The sequence below is a fragment of the Triturus cristatus genome, chromosome 1_1 (assembly GCF_964204655.1).
Source record: "Triturus cristatus chromosome 1_1, aTriCri1.1, whole genome shotgun sequence".
Taxonomy (NCBI): Eukaryota; Metazoa; Chordata; class Amphibia; order Caudata; family Salamandridae; genus Triturus; species Triturus cristatus.
This window is the reverse complement of record NC_140579.1, coordinates 848,862,611-848,884,544: the sequence shown is the minus strand read 5'-3', so window position 1 is coordinate 848,884,544 and position 21,934 is coordinate 848,862,611.

Genomic DNA, 21,934 nt, shown 5'->3' with positions numbered 1-21,934 from the left:
AGTGTAAGGTTCCAACCTCTGATCTACTCTGTCAACACCACCCATGTACCTATTATAGTCTAAAACACATACAGGTTTGCGCGCTTCAGCGACCTGACCCCAAACAGTCACAGGTGCAGTGCTTTCATCATGGATGGAAGTCAGCATGTAGACATCTCTCCTGTCTGTAAACTTCACAGCAAGAAGCTCCTGGCAACGCAACGCACTGCACTGTCCCCGCACAAGCTTTTGACAAACAAGTTCTTTCGGAAAACCTTTACGGTTACAGCGGACTGTGCCACAAGCAAAAGTGTCCACTTTGGCCAATTCCCTGAACAACCGTACACCAGTGTAGAAGTTATCTACATATAAATGGTGGCCTTTGTTAAAAAATCCTCTTCCAAGTTCCCAAACAATTTTCTCAGTCACTCCAAAAGTGGACGGACAACCAGGGAGGTTAAACCTAGATTCCTTACCGGTGTACACCCTGAAATTGGAGACATATCCAGTCCTACTGTCACACAGCATATACAGCTTTATTCCATAGCGTGCCCTCTTACTAGGAATGTATTGCCTAAAAACCAAGCGGCCCTTGAACAACACCAAAGACTCATCCACTGCAATTTCTCTACCAGGGGCATAAATCTCAGAAAATCGATCAACAAAGTGATCAAGGACAGGCCTAATCTTAAAAAGACGGTCACAATCAGGGTGATCTCGTGGCAACGCTAAACCATTATCTACAAAGTGCATCATCCGAAGCAGAAGCAAATACCTGTCACGACTCATGACTGCCGGAAAAATAGACGTTGCCATCAAGGGACTGCTAGACCAATATGAAGCCAATGATGGCTTCCTTAGCAAGCCCATCAAAAAAGTTAAACCCAAGAACTTCTTCATCTCTTCAACATTTGTGGGAGTCCACCGGGTAGCTCTAGAGTGTGGCTTAAGACTGGCACTGTTGTCCCTCAAAAACTGTTCGGCATACAAATTAGTCTGCTCAACAATCTCTGCCAAAAACACATCGTCCATAAACAACTGAAAAAAATTTACAGGCAAAAAGTTCTCGGTATTCACTCTAGACCCTGGAACACCAGTAAACTCAGGAAATTCCGGCTGCACCATGCCAGGGGCAACCCAGAGGTCATCACTTTCAACGGGAAGACTTGCAGCCCCAGCCTGCAGCCCAGATGTCTCTTGCCGCACTACACCAACGGAAAGGCTTGCAGCCCCAGCCTGCAGCCCAGATGTCTCTTGCCGCACTACACCAACGGGAAGCCTTGCAGTCCCAGCCTGCAGCCCAGATGTCTCTTGCCGCACTACACCAACGGGAAGCCTTGCAGCCGCAGGCTGCAGCCCAGATGCCTCTTGCCGCACTATCGGCACATCAGTCTCCTCCTCTAACACAGGCACTTCATCCGCACTAAGAGTATCTTCATCATCCGATGACCCCATACGGAGAGAAAACTCACTGCCAGAATCTTCCCCTGCCCCCTCTCCCTCAGAAGCAGAGTCAGTCTCTGACCCAATATCAGAGGAAGACTCAAACAGCAAACCAACAACCTGCTGAGCAGTCATCCTGCGGCTAGCCATTATACCTACTAAGATGGAAGACTGCACAAACAAGTCAACAACAACCAACAATGTGCACACCAAGTAAGTAAAGAATTGTGTACCTTTATCACAAAGATCAATGTACTCAAAAACTATACAATCCAATTACAAGAGACAGCTGCACTCACCAGAAATAAACTCTGCAGTGACACAGCAAAGACCAACGATATCAAACTAGAAAGAAGAAAAAAAAACAAATTACTCACAAGACAACAAAATACACATCGAGCACCAATGCAAAAAGTTTTTGACACTCAAAAACCAAACATACTGCTATTATTACACCATTTGCAAAAAAAAAACAGGCAGAGAAATCAAACACATTTACATTGTACAAAAATAAGTCTCTTACCAAACTACACAAACAGCAGAACCACCAGCCACAAAACGGCAACGTGAAAAGAAGAAAAGCCTTCACCTAGAACAAAAAAGTAAACAAAAAAAAAACATTACAATTGGAAATCACAAAAAATATAACAATAAACATTCTAACATGCTATGTCACTACCCAAATGGTCAATCGGGTTGTGTGCCAGGTGGGGCAGAAAACAAATTGCACCCTGGAAGCGAGGGGTCACTTCTATTTTTATTTGAACTAATTCCCTGGGGTCTAGTGGGCTTTTCTGCCCCCCGTGGGAGCAGAAACGGCGAAAAAATAAAACCGATCCCCCGGGCAGAAAAGTCTTCAAAAAATTTAGGGGCCCAAGGAAGCGACCCTTGCCCAAGGGGTCGCTTCCTACAATAATATTTATATCCCTGGTGTCTAGTGGGCTTTTCTGCCCCCCCCCCCCAGGAGCAGAAATGGCAAAAAAATAACACCGATCTGCCCCCAGAGGGGGCAGAAAAGTCTTCCAAATATTTAGGGGCCCTAGGAAGCGACCCTTGCCCAAGGGGTCGCTTCCTTCATAAATACTGATATCCCTAGTGTCTAGTGGGCTTTTCTGCCCCCCCCTGGGAGCAGAAACGGCGAAAAAAAAACACCGATCTGCCCCCAGAGGGGGCAGAAAAGTCTTCAAATAATAAATGGCCCCAAGGAAGCGACCCTTACCCAAGGGGTCGCTTCCTACATAAATACTAATATCCCTGGTGTCTAGTGGGCTTTTCTGCCCCCCCCTGGGAGCAGAAACGGCGAAAAAAAAACACCGATCTGCCCCCAGAGGGGGCAGAAAAGTCTTCAGATATAAATTGGCCCCAAGGAAGCGACCCTTACCCAAGGGGTCGCTTCCAACATAAATACTAATATCCCTGGTGTCTAGTGGGCTTTTCTGCCCCCCCTGGGAGCAGAAACGGCGAAAAAAAAACACCGATCTGCCCCCAGAGGGGGCAGAAAAGTCTACAGAATAATAATTGGCCCCAGGAAGCGACCCTTACCCAAGGGGTCGCTTCCAACATAAATACTAATATCCCTGGTGTCTAGTGGGCTTTTCTGCCCCCCCTGGGAGCAGAAACGGTGAAAAAAAAACACCGATCTGCCCCCAGAGGGGGCAGAAAAGTCTACAGATAATAATTGGCCCCAGGAAGCGACCCTTACCCAAGGGGTCGCTTCCAAAATAAAAAAAAACACATCCCTGGTGTCTAGTGGGGCATCCCTGCTCCACGATCGCGACGCTGTGCGCGATCGTGGAGCAGGAATGCCCTGTATTGAGACATCAGGGGAGAGGAAATACTCTTTCCTCTCCCCCGACGCCTCAATACACTCTACAAGGCCCCCGCCACCCCACCGGAGCAAACACCACTCACCTTCCTCTATGGACGCCTGGAAGCAAATGGCTTCCAGGCGTCCGAGCACTTCCTGATGACGCCAGCGCGCGCTGTGCGCGCTGACGTCACCAGGAAGCGTGGGGGGGCTCGGGGGTGGCAGCGGAAACTCTTCCGCTGCCATCCCCGTCTGTGGGGGCACGATCGGTGCCCCAGGGGGGGAGCGCCAGCGCTTCCCCCAGGGGCTGTCCTCATGACGGAGCGGTTCCGTCATGAGCACAGCCCAACTGATGCTCATGACGGAACCGCTCCGTCATGAGCATCCAAGGGGTTAATAAACATTCGCTACGCGTTTCGACACAACAGTGTCTTGATCACACGATGTCTGCAATGTTTTCAAACGTACATATATGCACACAAACATAAAAGAAGTACTGGCGTATTCCTCGATCTACAATGTTGAAAGTAGCCGCCATTTTGGAACGGGTTACAAACTTATACTCGTGAGTCAGTACATGCATATCACCTTGGTGATTGGTATGCACAAAAATGTAAGACAAGGTAATAATTACTTCTTGTAGTAATGTTGCAAGTTTACATTAATACATTAATACAAAGATGAACAAACAGTCCGAGTTTTCACAACATAGTACCCCGTATGATGCATGTGAGAGCTAATTAACTTTGCAAAACTTTATCGATTGCATACCAGCACACACAGAGTTGCAAGCCAGGGTTTTACAGCCTCATACTCGGCTTATACAAAGAACCAGGCGGACTAGTGCCGCATATGGATTTACGTGCTGCTATGTCAGGGTGAATATCATGAAAGCATGCTTGTAAGACATGAAAACAACACCCTAGAGGGGTTCTCGGACTCCGTACCTGAATAGTGACTCGTATTAGGACTAGTGCCCCTACATCTCTTGCCAGCATGTAGAATCAGGGAATACCTCTGCATAAATTCCTTAGAATGCCGAATGGCAAAGTAAAACTAGGAGCAGGTAGTACTTCTAACTTAGGGCCATATTGTGCCACACTAGAAGGAATAGGCAGTACAGGTAATCCATTTGGCACAAACAAAATAATAATCAGTGCAATTAAAGATAAAGAGCAGTGAACAACAGATGTGCAGTTCTTATCTTATTGAGCGTGTGGTGGCATCCTCATGAAGAAAGGGGTAGGGAACCGGTGTTGTGTCTTTGAAAAGTGAATGGTCCCTTCCTTTCCTCCTGGATATTAAAAGAAACAAGTTAAAATTACAAACAGCTCAAAAAAATTGCTCAAAATTCATCATCCTTACAAAACATGAAATTACTTGGGCTACCATGCAATAACATGAAGAATCTACAATAAATGGCAATAAACATGGTACACAGGTTCAGTCATCATGTAAATGAGTTGCCAGTTCCTCGTCAAGATTGTGTCCCCCTGGAAACTTAGTTTCCAATTCCATTATCCATTTCGATTCCCTCTTTCTGAGGGCTAACTCTCTGTTCCCCCCTCTTTTGGATGTATTCACCTGTTCTATGGCAAAGTATTTGAGAAGAGAGTTATTGGACTGATGTCTATCCTGGAAGTGTCGTGCAATGGGATAGTTTTGATCCATGTTGGTGATGGCTCTAAGGTGTTCCTGTATCCGTTTTTTAACCATACATGTTGTACTCCCAACATACCAGAGTCTGCACGGACATTCCAGAATGTACACCACAAAGTTAGTACTGCATGTAAGGAACTGTGTTATAGTTTTACTTTGACCTGATCCTGCAATCTCAAATTCTTTAACCATGTGGCTAAATTTGCATGCTTTGCAATGGCCACATGGATAGAAACCCTTGAGATTGAATGGGTTCCTATTCGGGGTTTCCGTAATATCCCCCCTGACCAGCATATCCTTCAAATTCTTCCCTCTTCTGTATGTAATCAGGGGTCTGTCACTAATGTTACCACCAATGATGGAATCAGATTTTAAGATTCTCCAATTGTCAGCCAGGATTTTCTGGACATGTTTGGATTCATGGTTAAATGTAGTTATAACCCTCATAGGTGTTTCCTCTTGGTCATCTTTGGCAGAATATTCAAGGGCTTGGGATCTACTGATATTCTTAATCTTGTCCTTGGCATTAGTTAGCACCCATTCTGGGTAACCTCGCTCCTTGAATCTACGCAGCATGGTACTTTGTTCCTGCTGAAAATCGTCCTCAGTACTGCAATTTCTCCGTGCCCTGAGTAGCTCTCCAAATGGGATGCTCCATTTCAGTGACTCTGGATGAGCACTGCGGGCATGTATTAAGCTATTCCCGGAAGTTTCCTTCCGGTGTAGACTTGATACCATGTTGCCATCCTGTATTGTAATGAGAGTATCTAGGAATCTAATTTTGTTTCTACTTATACTCGAAGCAAGCTGTATACTGTAACCGTTGTTATTCAGTTTATTGATGAACTCCCTAGCTTCCCCTTCACTACCTTTCCATATGACGAAGAGGTCGTCAATATACCTCAACCATATTAGGACCTTCCTGAAGTCCGAGTCCATATCGCTGTTTTCGCGGAGCTCCTCCTCCCACTTGCCCAGGAAGAGGTTCGCAAAACTAGGTGCGAAACACGTTCCCATAGCCGTGCCTCGCACCTGTTTGTACAACTCACCATTAAACAAAAAGATGTTATTGTTGAGGCATAACTTCATCATGTCAACTAGCATGTTAGTGTGTTCAAGATAGCAGATGTTTCTTGCCCTAAGAAAGTGTAGACAGGCCTCTATGCCCTGGGTGTGATCAATGATGGTATTTAGTGAACTCACATCCAGGGCAATGAGTAGATATTCCTCCACCCATACGATGTCTGCAATTTTGTTCAGAAAATCTTTAGTGTCCCTGAGGTATGATGGTAATTGAATGACATATTCCCTAAGGAAAAAGTCAACGTACTTAGATACATTCTCGTTGACATTACCCAAAGACGAAACTATGGGTCTCCCTGGTGGCACTTCTGAATTTTTATGTACTTTCGGGAGTAAATACAAAATGGGTTGTTTAGGAAAATCTTTTTTAAGAAAACAGTATTCTTGCCAAGAGATGAGCCCTTCCTTTTGCCAATTTGTTAATTTCTCCCACGTTGTTCTTATGCTGCAATTGTAAACATCAGTGGTACATTTACAATAAAAGTTGACATCAGATAATTGCTTTAGTGCTTCCTCGATGTACATGCGTTTATCCCACAGGACGATGTTACCCCCTTTATCTGAAGGTCTGATTACCATTCTATTGTCTTGTGCTAGTGAGAGAATAAAGGTTCTTTGCTGTTTAGATAAATTAGAATCTATGTTGTTGCGTGTACCAATCCTGTGTTTACCTTTTATCATTTCTTTCGTAACCACATCATAGAAGGTGTCTATTGAGTCATGTGGCAGAGTCGGAAAAAAGGTTGACTTAGGTTTAAAGGTAGTTCATGCAGCTCTGTGAGTGTTGACACTGTCCTGATCTTCCAATGTTAGAGTGTCCCCAGTGTCAGATAAGGGATCTGCCAGTACATACATTGTTTCAAGAACATCAACATCCTCAACATTGAGGTTAGGTTGGGACCAAGTATCAGATTGCCGTACAGCACTTTCAGGTGGTCTAGTATTCCTCAGACTATGCCATTTTTTCAACTTCAGTTTCCTTATAAACTTAAAAATATCCACCCTAGTGTTGGCATAGTTGTACAGTTCGGTTGGACAGAAAGTTAGACCCAAGCACAGTGTAGTTTTTTCTGTGGGTGTTAGAGATCTTGAGGATAGGTTAATGATAGTTCTATTTACCATTTCTGCTGGCTGTAGTATCCGATAGATCTGCGTCTGACTCATCTGTTGGTAATACTTCAATTGCTGTTTCTATAGTTCAAGCCCTTGAATATTCTGCCAAAGATGACCAAGAGGAAACACCTATGAGGGTTATAACTACATTTAACCATGAATCCAAACATGTCCAGAAAATCCTGGCTGACAATTGGAGAATCTTAAAATCTGATTCCTTCATTGGTGGTAACATTAGTGACAGACCCCTGATTACATACAGAAGAGGGAAGAATTTGAAGGATATGCTGGTCAGGGGGGATATTACGGAAACCCCGAATAGGAACCCATTCAATCTCAAGGGTTTCTATCCATGTGGCCATTGCAAAGCATGCAAATTTAGCCACATGGTTAAAGAATTTGAGATTGCAGGATCAGGTCAAAGTAAAACTATAACACAGTTCCTTACATGCAGTACTAACTTTGTGGTGTACATTCTGGAATGTCCGTGCAGACTCTGGTATGTTGAGAGTACAACATGTATGGTTAAAAAACGGATACAGGAACACCTTAGAGCCATCACCAACATGGATCAAAACTATCCCATTGCACGACACTTCCAGGATAGACATCAGTCCAATAACTCTCTTCTCAAATACTTTGCCATAGAACAGGTGAATACATCCAAAAGAGGGGGGAACAGAGAGTTAGCCCTCAGAAAGAGGGAATCGAAATGGATAATGGAATTGGAAACTAAGTTTCCAGGGGGACACAATCTTGACGAGGAACTGGCAACTCATTTACATGATGACTGAACCTGTGTACCACGTTTATTGCCATTTACTGTAGATTCTTCATGTTATTGCATGGTAGCCCAAGTAATTTCATTTTTTGTAAGGATGATGAATTTTGAGCAATTTCTTTGAGCTGTTTGTAATTTTAACTTGTTTCTTTTATTATCCAGGAGGAAAGTAAGGGACCATTCACTTTTCAAAGACACGGCACCGGTTCCCTACCCTTTTCTTCATGAGGATGCCACCACACGCTCAATAAGATAAGAACTGCACATCTGTTGTTCACTGCTCTTTATCTTTAATTGCACTGATTATTATTTTGTTTGTGCCAAATGGATTACCTGTACTGCCTATTCCTTCTAGTGTGGCACAATATGGCCCTAAGTTAGAAGTACTACCTGCTCCTAGTTTTACTTTGCCATTCGGCATTCTAAGGAATTTATGCAGAGGTATTCCCTGATTCTACATGCTGGCAAGAGATGTAGGGGCACTAGTCCTAATACAAGTCACTATTCAGGTACGGAGTCCGAGAACCCCTCTAGGGTGTTGTTTTCATGTCTTACAAGCATGCTTTCATGATATTCACCCTGACATAGCAGCACGTAAATCCATATGCGGCACTAGTCCGCCTGGTTCTTTGTATAAGCCGAGTATGAGGCTGTAAAACCCTGACTTGCAACTCTGTGTGTGCTGGTATGCAATCGATAAAGTTTTGCAAAGTCAATTAGCTCTCACATGCATCATACGGGGTACTATGTTGTGAAAACTCGGACTGTTTGTTCATCTTTGTATTAATGTATTAATGTAAACTTGCAACATTACTACAAGAAGTAATTATTACCTTGTCTTACATTTTTGTGCATACCAATCACCAAGGTAATATGCATGCACTGACTCACGAGTATAAGTTTGTAACCCGTTCCAAAATGGCGGCTACTTTCAACATTGTAGATCGAGGAATACGCCAGTACTTCTTTTATGTTTGTGTGCATATATGTACGTTTGAAAACATTGCAGACATCGTGTGATCAAGACACTGTTGTGTCGAAACGCGTAGCGAATGTTTATTAAATAACGATTAACCTCCGAGAGTGCGTTTTTTCTTCAAAGAACTTTTATTGGATTATCCGGCTTTGGGTTCGCCGGACAGCGCACCACCTGACAAGGGCTTCATCCCGGAAGGACCCGACTGTGACTGTTAATATATATCTATATCTATATATATATATATATCTATAGATATATATATATATATATATATATAAATATTGTTTTTTACTATATATGTCATTTAAATAAGTAAACTCCAAATATTTTAACATATAACATTAATCAAGTGTTTAAATAATATTATGGAATATCTATAAATATTTACTAATTTAAACAAACACACACACATATATATCAAATTGTTTATGTTTATATACACATATATAATGTAAAACAATTGTAAAAAATGTTAATTTTAACTTATATTATAATTTTGCAATTATTTCTAAATTTACCAATATAATAATTATATATATATATATATATTCATCTCTCTCTCTCTATATATATATATATACATATATTACCTACTGGCGGTCGCCAGTAGGTAGTTATAGTTAGGACCACGTTTCCATAGGAAAACCTCAACATTCTATTTTGAATAACTTTGGCGCCGGTCGACGAATCCTCGCGAATTTTTCAAAATAGGTGGGGCGCTACGCTCCGCTCCTACCCTGAAAGTCTCGGGGGGATTCGTCAAGCGGGGGCTGAGATAAAAGGGGGGTCCCAAAACGCGTTTTTCCCATGCATTTTTCCATAGGACCTTTAGAACGAGCTACAGCCCGAACGGCTGAACAGAATTACTCAAAATTTGGCAGAGAGGTAGTCCCTAGGTCAAGGAAGTGCCTTTTGTAGGTTTGGTGTAAATCTGTTCAGTAGATTCTGAGAAAATAGCCTTTGAATCAATATATATATCTGTATGCGCGCAGAGTGCGCGCTGGGTGCGCGCACCTTGCCGTGCGCGAGCGCAATTCTGATTGGTTGTTAGATCTTAGTAAACATTCGAATCGGTGGAAGTCAGGAAGCGGCGGCCGCCATTTTGTCTATCGCATAAAGAGGGGGTGATAAACAAAGGGGGAGCACTTGAAAAGGGGGCAGAGTGGGTAGAAATAGACCCAGTAGGCATTGTAAGGGGGTCAAAGTAGGACCTTGTAGGGCAAAAAAAAAGAATAATATTTTGAAAAAAAATATCGCCGAGTGCGCGCACCCTGCGCGCACCCGGAAAAAAAAATAATAAAAGAAATTTTTAAAAAATTGCATTTAAGTGTTTAGATATAAGGTGGCTCTAAAAAGAGCCCTTGTGTTTATTGTTTGTTTTTCGGTACCTACAAGTAAGTACCAACGCAGAGTCTGAGGTTCAAGAGGAAGACTCTGTTCCCTTCATCATTGAAGTGCACACCATCTCCTCTATAAATGTCTTGCATGTCGTAACGCAAGTTGTTGTGGTAAATGGAACCCATACCATAGTCACGGAGGAAAGCAGAAACAGATTTGTTGACGTGCTTCCTTGCTTTGTCAATCTGCGGACAAAATTGGTTGGACCAGTTCCACTTTTGCCTTTGGCATATGTTAGAATATACAAAGGCAGATTGAGGAAAAAGCGACATTAATTGCACAAAGGTGTCCTTAATAAGCATTTCCAAACCTACCCCAGTTAAAGTGCCTAGATCATTACCACCACAGTGCACAATAATAAGGTTAGGCTGTGGGAGATGTAGAAAGGTTTTCACCAAAGGCATTAATTGGTGCCACTTTAACCCTCTCTGACCAATCCACTTGATGTCTACATTTGGCAAAGCAAGGTCTCTCACCATACCTCTTTTCTCTGCAAATTTTTCACTCCAGAAGACATAGCTGTGTCCTACAATCCACACTGTGAACATCTTCAAAGGAGATCTGGATGCACTCAGGAGGTGTAATTCAGTAGAATGGTAAAAAGAAATGAAAGACAGTTTGGAAATGGAGGCATCCATATTTTTTATAAAAAAAAAAGAACTGATTGGCTGTTTCATACCATTCTACACTAAAAACTAGGCTGTATGTGTAAATTAATAGAAGCATGTTTTGTATTGGTTCAGAAAAATGTGTTACCAAAGAACAGTACTATGGATTTGCTGTAAGGTTTGAAAAGTCAAGCACTCTTGCTCTGTGGAATTGAAACATTGTGTGGCGAACTTCTGACCTAACTCCACACAGCAGTGTTCCATGAGCTGTTGCTATGGTAGCAGGCAGAAGTCAAGTTGGGGGAAGGGTACTAGGCAGAAGTCAAGTTGGGGGAAGGGTACATTTGGAAAAGGGTTGGTTTTCAAGCAATAGAAATGTGTGATTACATTTGAAAAAAAGGGGGAAGCAGTGTGATTTGAAATTAACATCTATATGTGTGGAAAAATAGAGGGAAAGATTGCCATTATCTGGTTCTGCTGAGTGGAGAGAGGTGTAGAGAACAAAGGTCCTGGCTCTGATAATGTGCTGTGGGGTTTTGAGGTTTCAGTCTGTAATGCAAATACATTCAGCATCACTAAGGCTGGTTGCCCTTGCTGGAGTGTAGGCAGTCACCCAGCATACACATGGTTTGTGGTCTGAAAATGCAGTCTGGACATGTGCATTTAAAAAAATCTGAAAAGTGGATTCATAATGTGTCATTCTGTAAAAGTAATTTTCACTTGCCAACAAAAAAGAGCAGTAAGTGTGCATTCAAATTGGCAAAGATTTTTCGTTTTGTGACTAATGTGAAAACATGACTCTGTGTGCAAATAGGAATTACAGGAAGAGATTTGTTGCGTTTTCCTCTGGTGATTTCACAGTTGCATTAGTAGGAAAAAGGGGGAGTCTCTCAAAAAAAAAAAAAAAAAAAATTAAAAAAACCTTGGGTGCGCGCAGGGTGCGCGCACCTCAAAAAAATTTCCCAAAAAAATTTCAAAAAAAAAATTTTTTGGGTTAAGTTTATAAGTGGCTCTTAAAAGAGCCCTTGAGTTAATGGAGGGAAACAGGAAGAGAAAAACGCAAAAAATGAAAAAAAATCTATGGCCTAGTGCATGAATGCGCATCAAATTTTCTCTGAAGGAGATCAAGACTGGTCTCCCCCACAGAAATAAGTGAACCGCAATCAGTGCACCGTGTAGACAACCTCGCCAAACAAGGTGGACCAACAAGAGGTAAAGAAACAGGTGAAGGCACCATCGCAGCTGAAGTGCTCCCCTGAGCTGCCGAAGATGTGCTCGGCTGAGCTGCTGCTGATGTCGTCGGCTGAGCAGGTGGAGAGTTTTCTTCAGAAGCTCGACGAAAAGATACTGGGTGCATTTTGTCAACATGTCTTAACATAGTGTGAATGCTAAAAGAATATTTCTTGTTAGGATTCCCACGAGATAAGACTTTGTTACAAAGTACACATGTAACTTTTGGTGCATTTACCTTTTTCTCATTCTCTGGAAAAGTGAAAAACTGCCATATAAAGCTGTCTTTCTGCTTCCTGTTCCTCTGCCTCTCAAGAGTGTCCTGGTCACTGTCTGAAGTAGGTTGCTGTTCAGCCATTGTCTCTCAACAACAGAATAGCTCCTTCTCCAAAGGAATCAGAACTAATAATGAGGGGAGTAGGTGTGGTTTGGGAAGAATCTGGAACAGAAAGTACTTCAAACCAATCAAAAGTGATGATTCTTGATCACATGACTTGCCATGAGGGGATTGGGTGTGGTATTGAAACAATTAGAAACTGAAAGTAATGATAACCAATAAGAAATGTTGTTTTCTTATGTATAAACCCGAGGTGCGCGCACTGAGCAAGCTCCGAGCGCGCACCCCGTGATGACGTATGCACGAACGCGTAAACGCGCAGGTGCATACGTCATATACGCGCACCTAGCGCGCATACGTTTAACACGCGTATACGCGACCGTTATTGCGCGTAATTTTAGCGTATGCGGAAGTAAACCGCGTCGAGGGCGTAGGACGCATGCGTGCGTACGTACGTACGCATACGTACTGGGTGCGCGCTCCCAGCGCGCACCAACAAGTATATTTGCATACGTAAATAACGTACGCCGGAATTCATAAAAAACATACGAAATAGTACTAGGTGCGCGCTCAGAGCGCGCACCCCAAGAAATTATAAATAAAAAAAAAAAGAGGACATTAAATAATTTAAAAAATTATAAAAAAAAAATATCCAAATTGAATTATTTAAAAAAATAATTTATAAAAAAATACAGATAATATATAAATGAATATAAAGTAATTTTATTTAAATAAAAAAAAATATCTTTAATTAAAAATACATAACTTAGCATATAAAAAACCATACAAATTCTCAGAAAAAAACATAGGTTTCAAAAACGAAATATTTAGGGATTAGCATTTAAAAAACCTTGCAAATTCACTGAAAAAACCATAGGTTTCACACACGTTATAGTTAGGAATTAGCATTTAAAAAACCTTGCAAATTCACTGAAAAAACCATGGGTTTCACACACGTTATAGTTAGGAATTAGCATTTAAAAAACCTTAGAAATTCAGTGAAAAAACCATAGGTTTCACACATGTTATAGTTAGCTGGACATTTTACTCGTAAAAAACCAATGAAATTGCCCCGTTATAGTTAGTTCAGCTAACTATAACTCGCACGCGCCCGCAATGCACTGCTGATGACGTCACATATTACATCACTCATGACATGGTCAGTGACATCACTCATGACATCACTGATGACATCTCAAATGACATCACTGATGACATCATCCTTGTGATAGAGTGGCAGACCTCCTCTCACCCTAATATAACCTTTGATACACACATTGAATAATAGAGACTAAAATTTTTAAAACAATGGACATACCAATACCAGTTACAACAACCTCTTCAGTAATTCTAAGATCCACATACACATCCACTCATTCACCAACAGTCCTATACAGTCACTCATACATGTACTCACTCATCATATGTACTCATACACCTATACATCCTGTTACACAATGCCACTCATCCATAGAGTTACTCACACACATAGTCACTCATGCTAATAAAGAATCAAACATACATTTACTTGCATACACAGTTATACACACACCACCACACTTACTTCTACAGAAACTTAAACATACTTAGTCATTTAATCAATCACTTATAGAAACACATACTTATTCATACAGGAACTCTTTCAATCTCTCACTCTCACATATACTCACTTATATACACCAATAGTCACATATACTAGTTTAAAACATATGTAGTTACTCATAAAGTCACTATTGAGACAGTCATTCACTCACTAACACAGCCATACACACACTCATCCACCCATATAGTCCTGCACACATGCTGTCTTCAACACATACAAACAGTGAGTGACTCATTCATGTTCCTATGCACTACATAATACCCCCCACCGAACCATGCAGATACTCAGACTGACACTCAAAAAACCAACTAATAACCTATATAGACACCCATGTAGCTACTCACCAACCCATGCAGCCACTTATACAAGTGAGAGACTGATACAGATATTTACATATTTAAACATTACTCACTAAGCCATGTATTCACTATGATACACTTAATCAGTCAGTTACACAATCAATTTTTAAAAAACAAATCATCCATTTAGACACTTATATACCCATTTATTCTTCCATCAACCTTGAGATATACATATATAAAACATATTTAATTTTCAGAAAAACACACATTCACTGGATGATGTCATCAGTGATGTCATTTGAGATGTCATCAGTGATGTCATGAGTGATGTCACTGACCATGTCATGAGTGATGTAATATGTGACGTCATCAGCAGTGCATTGCGGGCGCGTGCGAGTTATAGTTAGCTGAACTAACTATAACGGGGCAATTTCATTGGTTTTTTACGAGTAAAATGTCCAGCTAACTATAACATGTGTGAAACCTATGGTTTTTTCACTGAATATATATATATTTATGTATATATATATATATATATATATATATATATAAATAGACTGAACGTTAAGAACTACAACATAAATTTAACTACCAACATGAGCAGGAATCAAATTGAGTTCCTTGATCTCTTGATAACAGTACATCAGCGTACTTTGCTTACCAGTCTATTTAGGAAGGCTACCACAGGTAATACTCTCCTCCACGCTCTCAGCAGTCACCCGGATATTCTCAAGTGGAGTATTCCCTACAGTGAATCGCTGAAAGCGAAAAGAAACTGTAGTACTGAATCTGCTTTCATTAAGGAACAGGACATCATGATCAACAGATTTCTTGACACAGGTTACCCCATGTGGGTACTTAAACAAGCACTCAATAGGGTCAACAAAATTGACCGAGTACAGACATTGATGACACCAACTGATGACATTGAGGAAGGCGAAACATCTAAACCCGAAGAGAGCAGAGTCATTATGACATTTAATGGGAATTTCAAGCAAATACAAAAAATCCTTGTGTATAAGTGGGATATTCTCACCTGTGATCCTATTATTGGCCACACCTTACACCACAGACCTAGTATTACATACAGGAAGGGTCGTAGCCGTAGGGACATCCTTGTACGTAATGACATCACCCAAGTACTGCTGGAGCGGGTTATGCAAAATTTTGTTTACCCACCCCATTTTTGCATGTCATTTTATTAATTAGATTAATTAATTAATTATAATCGTACTAATGGTTTGGAGTGATATGAAAATAACTAACCAACCTTATTAATGACCAAAATACATGTGGGATTTGCATCTGCATGGCTTAATTAATTAAGTGAACTACATTTCGTACTCATACTAATGATAGATAATTAGAACATCGCATGATATATGTTGCTATAGTGATGTAATTGTGATTTGTGCTTTATTTTGTAAGTATAACCCGCAATGAGTGTTGCTTTTGCTAGATAAATACACACACATATGGGTATTAGCTAGGGAATAACATTTAATTAGTCATTTCTATGTAATAATTACGTTTTTGTGTTTCTTTGCTTAAGTTGTCCATTTTGGCCTGCCAAAAGATGGCTGCTTGTGGTGCCTAACCCGACTGCCAACGCTGAACAAGGCTTGGGTGAAGTGCGCCTGCGCTGACAACAGATACACAGTGGCCTGGACCTGACCCCAGATGAACATATACCTTCCAAGGACAGTCTGGGATGCCGTCCAAATATTCCAAACAAAGACTGTTGTGTGAACCGGAACTGGCAAGGGTCATAACCCAAAAGACACTTTTGTGAGAACCCAAAAGGATGATACCTGATTGTCCAATCAGCGAACACGGATGCCCAAAATGTGTTACTTTTTATCATCAATTTTACTATAAATTATGGTAGAATAGAGAGGTAATGAGATTCGACGTCGCGCTTTTCGATTTCCTGATGATATGCTGATGGAGAGGACGGTGACACTGCAGGACAGCTGTTAGCCCGAATCTCTGACGGACTGAATTAATGCTCAAATTCCTGATGAACTTAACCTGCTAAATTGATGGGCATAGAATTGCGAGACTACCAGATTTGACATAGAGGACGACTTTAGCCAGAATAGATAAATATGAATGGCAACTTGATCAAATGAATGATTTAATCTGCAATATTAATATAAATTTGGATTTGAATAACTTCAGAAATGAGTCGGGTTGTTTATTCATTGAAATGTGTTAATGTAAAGGTTAATTAGAGATCCATCCCGGTCTTTGGGAGGATAATACTAAATGAGGGGTCTAGGGCCTAGTGAGTATTAGAAGGATTTTTAGGTGAATTACTCATTAGGGTGAAATGGTATCTTCCTCCCTCATTTATCCAGTGCTTGGAAGGATAGATCGCCTCTCGCACGGACTAATGGTAAGTGTGCGTTGGTGTTATGGGCCCCACCAGGGAATGTATAGATGGTGTGCGTGTGTGAGATCTTTTAGTCCGTGACAGTAGGGAGAGATTTTGCACTCTGCGCTGGATCAGTTTTTCTGGTAGCAGAATGATGTTTTCTTATTGTTTGGTTTAGTGATTATTGCCTGTACATTGCTTATTGATTTTGGTTATTGATTGGTATTGATTTATGTACTAACACTCTATGTTGAGTTACATTGAGTTATACGTTGTATGTACGGCTTCTGGGATGTAGGAAGTCGGAAGTTTGTAACGGTTCCGTAGTAGGGCAGAGGTAAGCGCTGCTCTCGGGAAAGACGGAATTGTTGTTGCCCTGTAGGTACACAGGGGAAACGTGTGACAAGTGAAGTTGCACGGCGCATTGTCTGGGTTCGATTCGGTGACATCGTCGTGTGTTGCCATTAGAGACATTTTCTGTGTGAAAGAAGTGTGTATGATAGCGAAGGATACCTGTGAAATTCTGGTCTTAGGTACCAGGGATCCAACTGGCATTCCGATAACGCTTATCACTGGAAAGGTAATAGGTACTCTCTGAGCTTGTTAGAAGGACAAAGGAGAGGTAAGCGCTGCTTTGTTAACGTATGTCATAATTCTGTAGTAGGACAGACTGTTCGCTGTTCTCGGGAAAGACAGGATTCTGTGTGAATGTACTACATTTTCTGGTGTGAACGAGTGTGAATGTAAAGGCATTTGGGTTGATTGCGAAACTCTAGGTTTATTTCTCAGGAGCATTGGGTCTCTAACTATGTGTCTTAAATCCTAGAGGAAACAATTAGCTAATGCTCGTTAGAAGGGTGAAGTAGAGGGATGTGCTACTTTATCAACGGAAGTAATGATTCCGTAGTAGGGCAGAGGTAAGCGCTGCTCTCGGGAAAGACGGAATTCTCGTGAGAAAGGTCTTTTGCTGTTCTTTGGTTAGCGAAGCGGACAATGGAGATGTTTCTATGTTGTTACTAACAGAAGTGTAGAAAATTGAAACAAAAATGTACTGAGCGGTTTTGTAAAGGAGGGGTAGACAGAAGCAGGAGCAGGAGCTGCCGCAGCGGCTGCTGGCGTCAGAACGACCGCGCTGGGATTGGACAGTCGGTCAGAACTGTGAAACGCTCCGGATTGGTACGTTAGTGTACGCCGCGCTAGGATTGAAGAAGAAACAGGGTGAAGTAGACGCTCCTTATTGGTGCGTTAGTGTGAGTCGCGCTAGTATTCGAGGACTGTGACAGTGACGAGGACGCTCGGAATAGGTGTGTTTAGTGTGAAGTCGCGCTGTGATTGGATAAACTAGCGGTACAGTTGTAAAGAGGGACTAGCGTTGCGCGAAAGACAAGAAAATGTATTACGATCCACCAGAAAAGGAGAAGAAGACCTGGTTAGGGAGAATTAAGAAGTGGTTTAAGAAAGACAAACCAGTTAAGACTTGGGAAGGACAGTTACTTCCTCCACCGAAAACCCCTGCATCCTTTATGATTGCGAAATATGGGTATCATACTTGTATTTGGTTGGATAACTGGGTGAGATACACCAAGGACGACGGAGTATTAGCTTTTCCAGAGCATGGTTCATTTAATTTGGCTGTTTTAAGAAACTTGAGGGAAGGAATGACAAATGTAGAGCCAAGACCTAGACCGACACAGTTTGAGGCTCTCACCGAATGGGAAGACGAGATGCATGAACGAGAAAGAAACAGAAGTGGTAGAGGCTATAGGTACTGGTTTGGAAGACCATACGGACATAGCGATTGAATGAAAAGATGGCGAGATGCGAGCATGACTGAGGGTGTGTTCCCTGTAAGAACTGTAGGAGAGAATGAAGGTCGAAAGTGTGCAGAAAAGAGGCATAATTTGGAGTCGAAAGAGTATGGAGCGAATGAGTCTGAGGATGATGTTCTTGATGATATGTTTTACAAAAATCCACCACCGTATAGACCACAACCAGAAATATTAAGTCCAAGTGCCCCAATGAGAGAAACAGTACGAATTATAAAAACTGAACCAGAATCCCTAAGCTTGAGAAAAAACAGTGATACCGGGGAAATGGAAAGAAGATCAGAAGGAAGAAAAGATGGAGAAAATTCCGTAGAATTAGCAAAAACAACCCTGGAATTAACTGAGAAAATAAGAGAATTGACCAAAAATCTAGAAGCAGTAACCGTTCCAGTAACAATAGGTCCAGTAATGCCTATTTTTGAAAAACAGAAGGACAGTGAGCATTGTTTGACAGTCCCATTCAGAAATAGTAACCCAGTAGAACAACCAAGAGTGAGACAGAATGAGAATCCATGGAGACAGACTCTAAGTGTAATGGAACCGAATGTTACAAATAATCCATTTGTATATCAGAATTGTGCAGAAAGACGTATGACAATGATTGAGACAGTGTTAGAAACACAAAAGGATTTTGGACACGGAAGTGTAGAAAAACCAGTAGGACCATCAACCGATGAGTTAAGTGGATGGTTAAAAAGCTTGCAGAGGAAAGACAAAGAAACCCAATCAATTGATGTGGCTAAGTTACGAATGGTATTGGAAGAGTTAATTGTAGGGACTATCCCGACAGAAAAATTGAAAACCTATCAGGATGAAGAGTTGTTATTTTTATGTAAAAGTGCAACCTGGCGAGCGAAAAATTTGCGTGAAAGGCTAGAAGAAGTAGCAAATGAAATGGGTATTGATATGGAAAAAATAAAAGCTTTGTAGAAACCGTATCGAGTAGAATTCACTGAAAAGGACATTGAAAACATGAACACCACAGAACGAATAGGTCAAATTAAGGACATAATCATTTTACTGAGAAAATGGGGAGACGTGGATAAATGGAGAAGCAGGTGGTATAGAAAACGTGATGATGCCTCAGATAAGACATTTTCAGCCTTTCCTGTAAGAGAAAAGGAGAAGGTAGTGACAGAGTACCCTATGAGAGAGATTCCAGGAGGAGGATATGTACATGTAAAAAAAAAATAAACAAAGAAGGGGGTATCCTTAAATGAGAGAAGGTAAAGACCTTCTGTCTGTTAGAGAGTTCTCAGAGAAGTAAAAAGAGAAATTATTTCTTTTTTATGAAACCCCTCACTCACCAACCTAGTTGGTGACATGCTTCATCATCGGGGTCCACCCGAGCAGTCGAATACCACTCGGGTGTGCTTCAACGCCTGATTACAGCGGAGCAGGTTTGTTATTATATCAGTACGTGTAAGTGACGTGTGTGAGTGAGTGAAATAAAGTTAAAAATAATCCTACTGTACTCCCTAACAAATTTAATATGGAGCAGCAGGGTCACGGTTAAAAAAGTGGTGAAGTGTAATACTAATGTAGGTTTAATTTGACCTAAAGTATTATCCAAATATTGACGGTCTACATGTTTCAACCTTTTAGTGTAATCACAGGTTTTCGTCAGGACCTATCGACACACCGGGCGGTCTACACGCACTAAGGTGCATCCAACCCTGGAGCGTCTGTGTGCCACCTACATATACTTGCGAAGGTGGTAAAAAGGGTTCAGGGAGTCCTCTGTGTACAGATGAACCTGAAAAAAGCACAAACAGTTCTGGGCAATCAGAAAATGATCTATTTAGAATTAGAATGAACAGTGCCCATTTCCGTGTGAACTCTCATTTTTGCGCATATAATCACCTCATTCTGAGTTATGCGCCCCATGTAATTACCATTGGTTGTTGGAACCGAGCATTCGTTCCATATTATGCGAAATTAGCATCAACCCACTAAATCATTGTGGAAATCGTGGGTGTCTTACGGCTACACAGCAATTGTGAGTATACTTGATGTGTGATTCTATAAAGCGGACAAAGACGCACGTGAAAAAGACTCTATTTGTGACATGCGTGCGCTAAGGAAATTATTTAAAAACAGAACACGGTGGAGAAAAGGAAACGACTCAAGACTCACTCGCGATTCTTACTCGAATCGTGTCATGGGCTCAGAAGGGAGACAGACGGTGCTGCATTACTGTTGGACAAGAAACACAAAACACGGGCGGCAATGGTCAGAACACTTAACTCTAAGTGCCTCACGTGTGCGTGGCCACCAGCTCTTCTCTACATACTCTTACCTCAGCTCACCGACTGCCTGCCACAAACCTGCGGTGCTTCCCCCAGGCGCCCGGATGTTACTGAATGGGCATCAAGGCTTCAACTAAATACTCCTCACTTCCTGGTTATACATCACATGACTAGTGGGCGTGGCCTGGAGTGAGGAGACAATTCTTAAAGCGACAGGTCGATTTCTGCCGGTGAATGGCTAGTCATAGGTGAGAAAATAAAAGGAGTCAAGAGTGATTATTAAAAATATATTTACATGGAATAGGACCTTCCACACGTAGGAGGAATGCTACAGAAAGGAAAACAGTAGTTCAGTTAAAATTACATGGCACAATGAGGTTATTTGTTCAGCACAGAGTTCCAAGGTATGCAATCGTTCATACCATGTTTGTGGGTGGACAATCTGTGTATCCAGCGTTGTTCTTTTTCATACAGATATTTCTGTGTGTTAGTACCAGTCACAGTTTCAATTATCGTCCAACGCATATCGTTGGGTGTATGATTGTGTTGAAGAAAGTGTTCTGTTAGACGCGTGGTTTGTTTTTTGCATCTAATAGTGCTCCTGTGCTCACAGATCCTCTGCTTCACTTTCCTTGTTGTCATCCCTATGTAACGAAGTTCACACGGGCAGGTAATTAAATATACTGCATTAGTGGTGTTACAGTTTGTATGTTTTCTTTGTGACCATTCTCTGCCAGGTTCTAGGGATAGTGTTTTTGTGGCTGTGGTGAGATGGCACACGCTACAGTCACCGCATGGAAAATGACCTGTAATGTTAGGTAGTCCCCATGAATTAAGGACAGTACATCTTGTTGGTGTTTCTGGTTGTTTTGGTCTGGTGTGTACCAATGCATCTTTAATACTCCTTGCTCTCTTGAAAGAGAACAAGGGTTTTTCCCATTTTAGATTGCCTGTATTCAGGATGTTCCAGTGTTTGTTAATTGTCCTTGTGACCTGGTTAGAGATAGTACTGTATGTGGTGACGCACGTAAGAGGCGTGTCCGTCACTTGTTTCGGATTGGGTTCCAACAGTGCCTCACGGTTCTGATTAGCAGCCCGTTTTTTGCAAGTTGCCAATATCTTTTCGGGATATCCTCTGTCTGACAATTTGAGTGACAGGT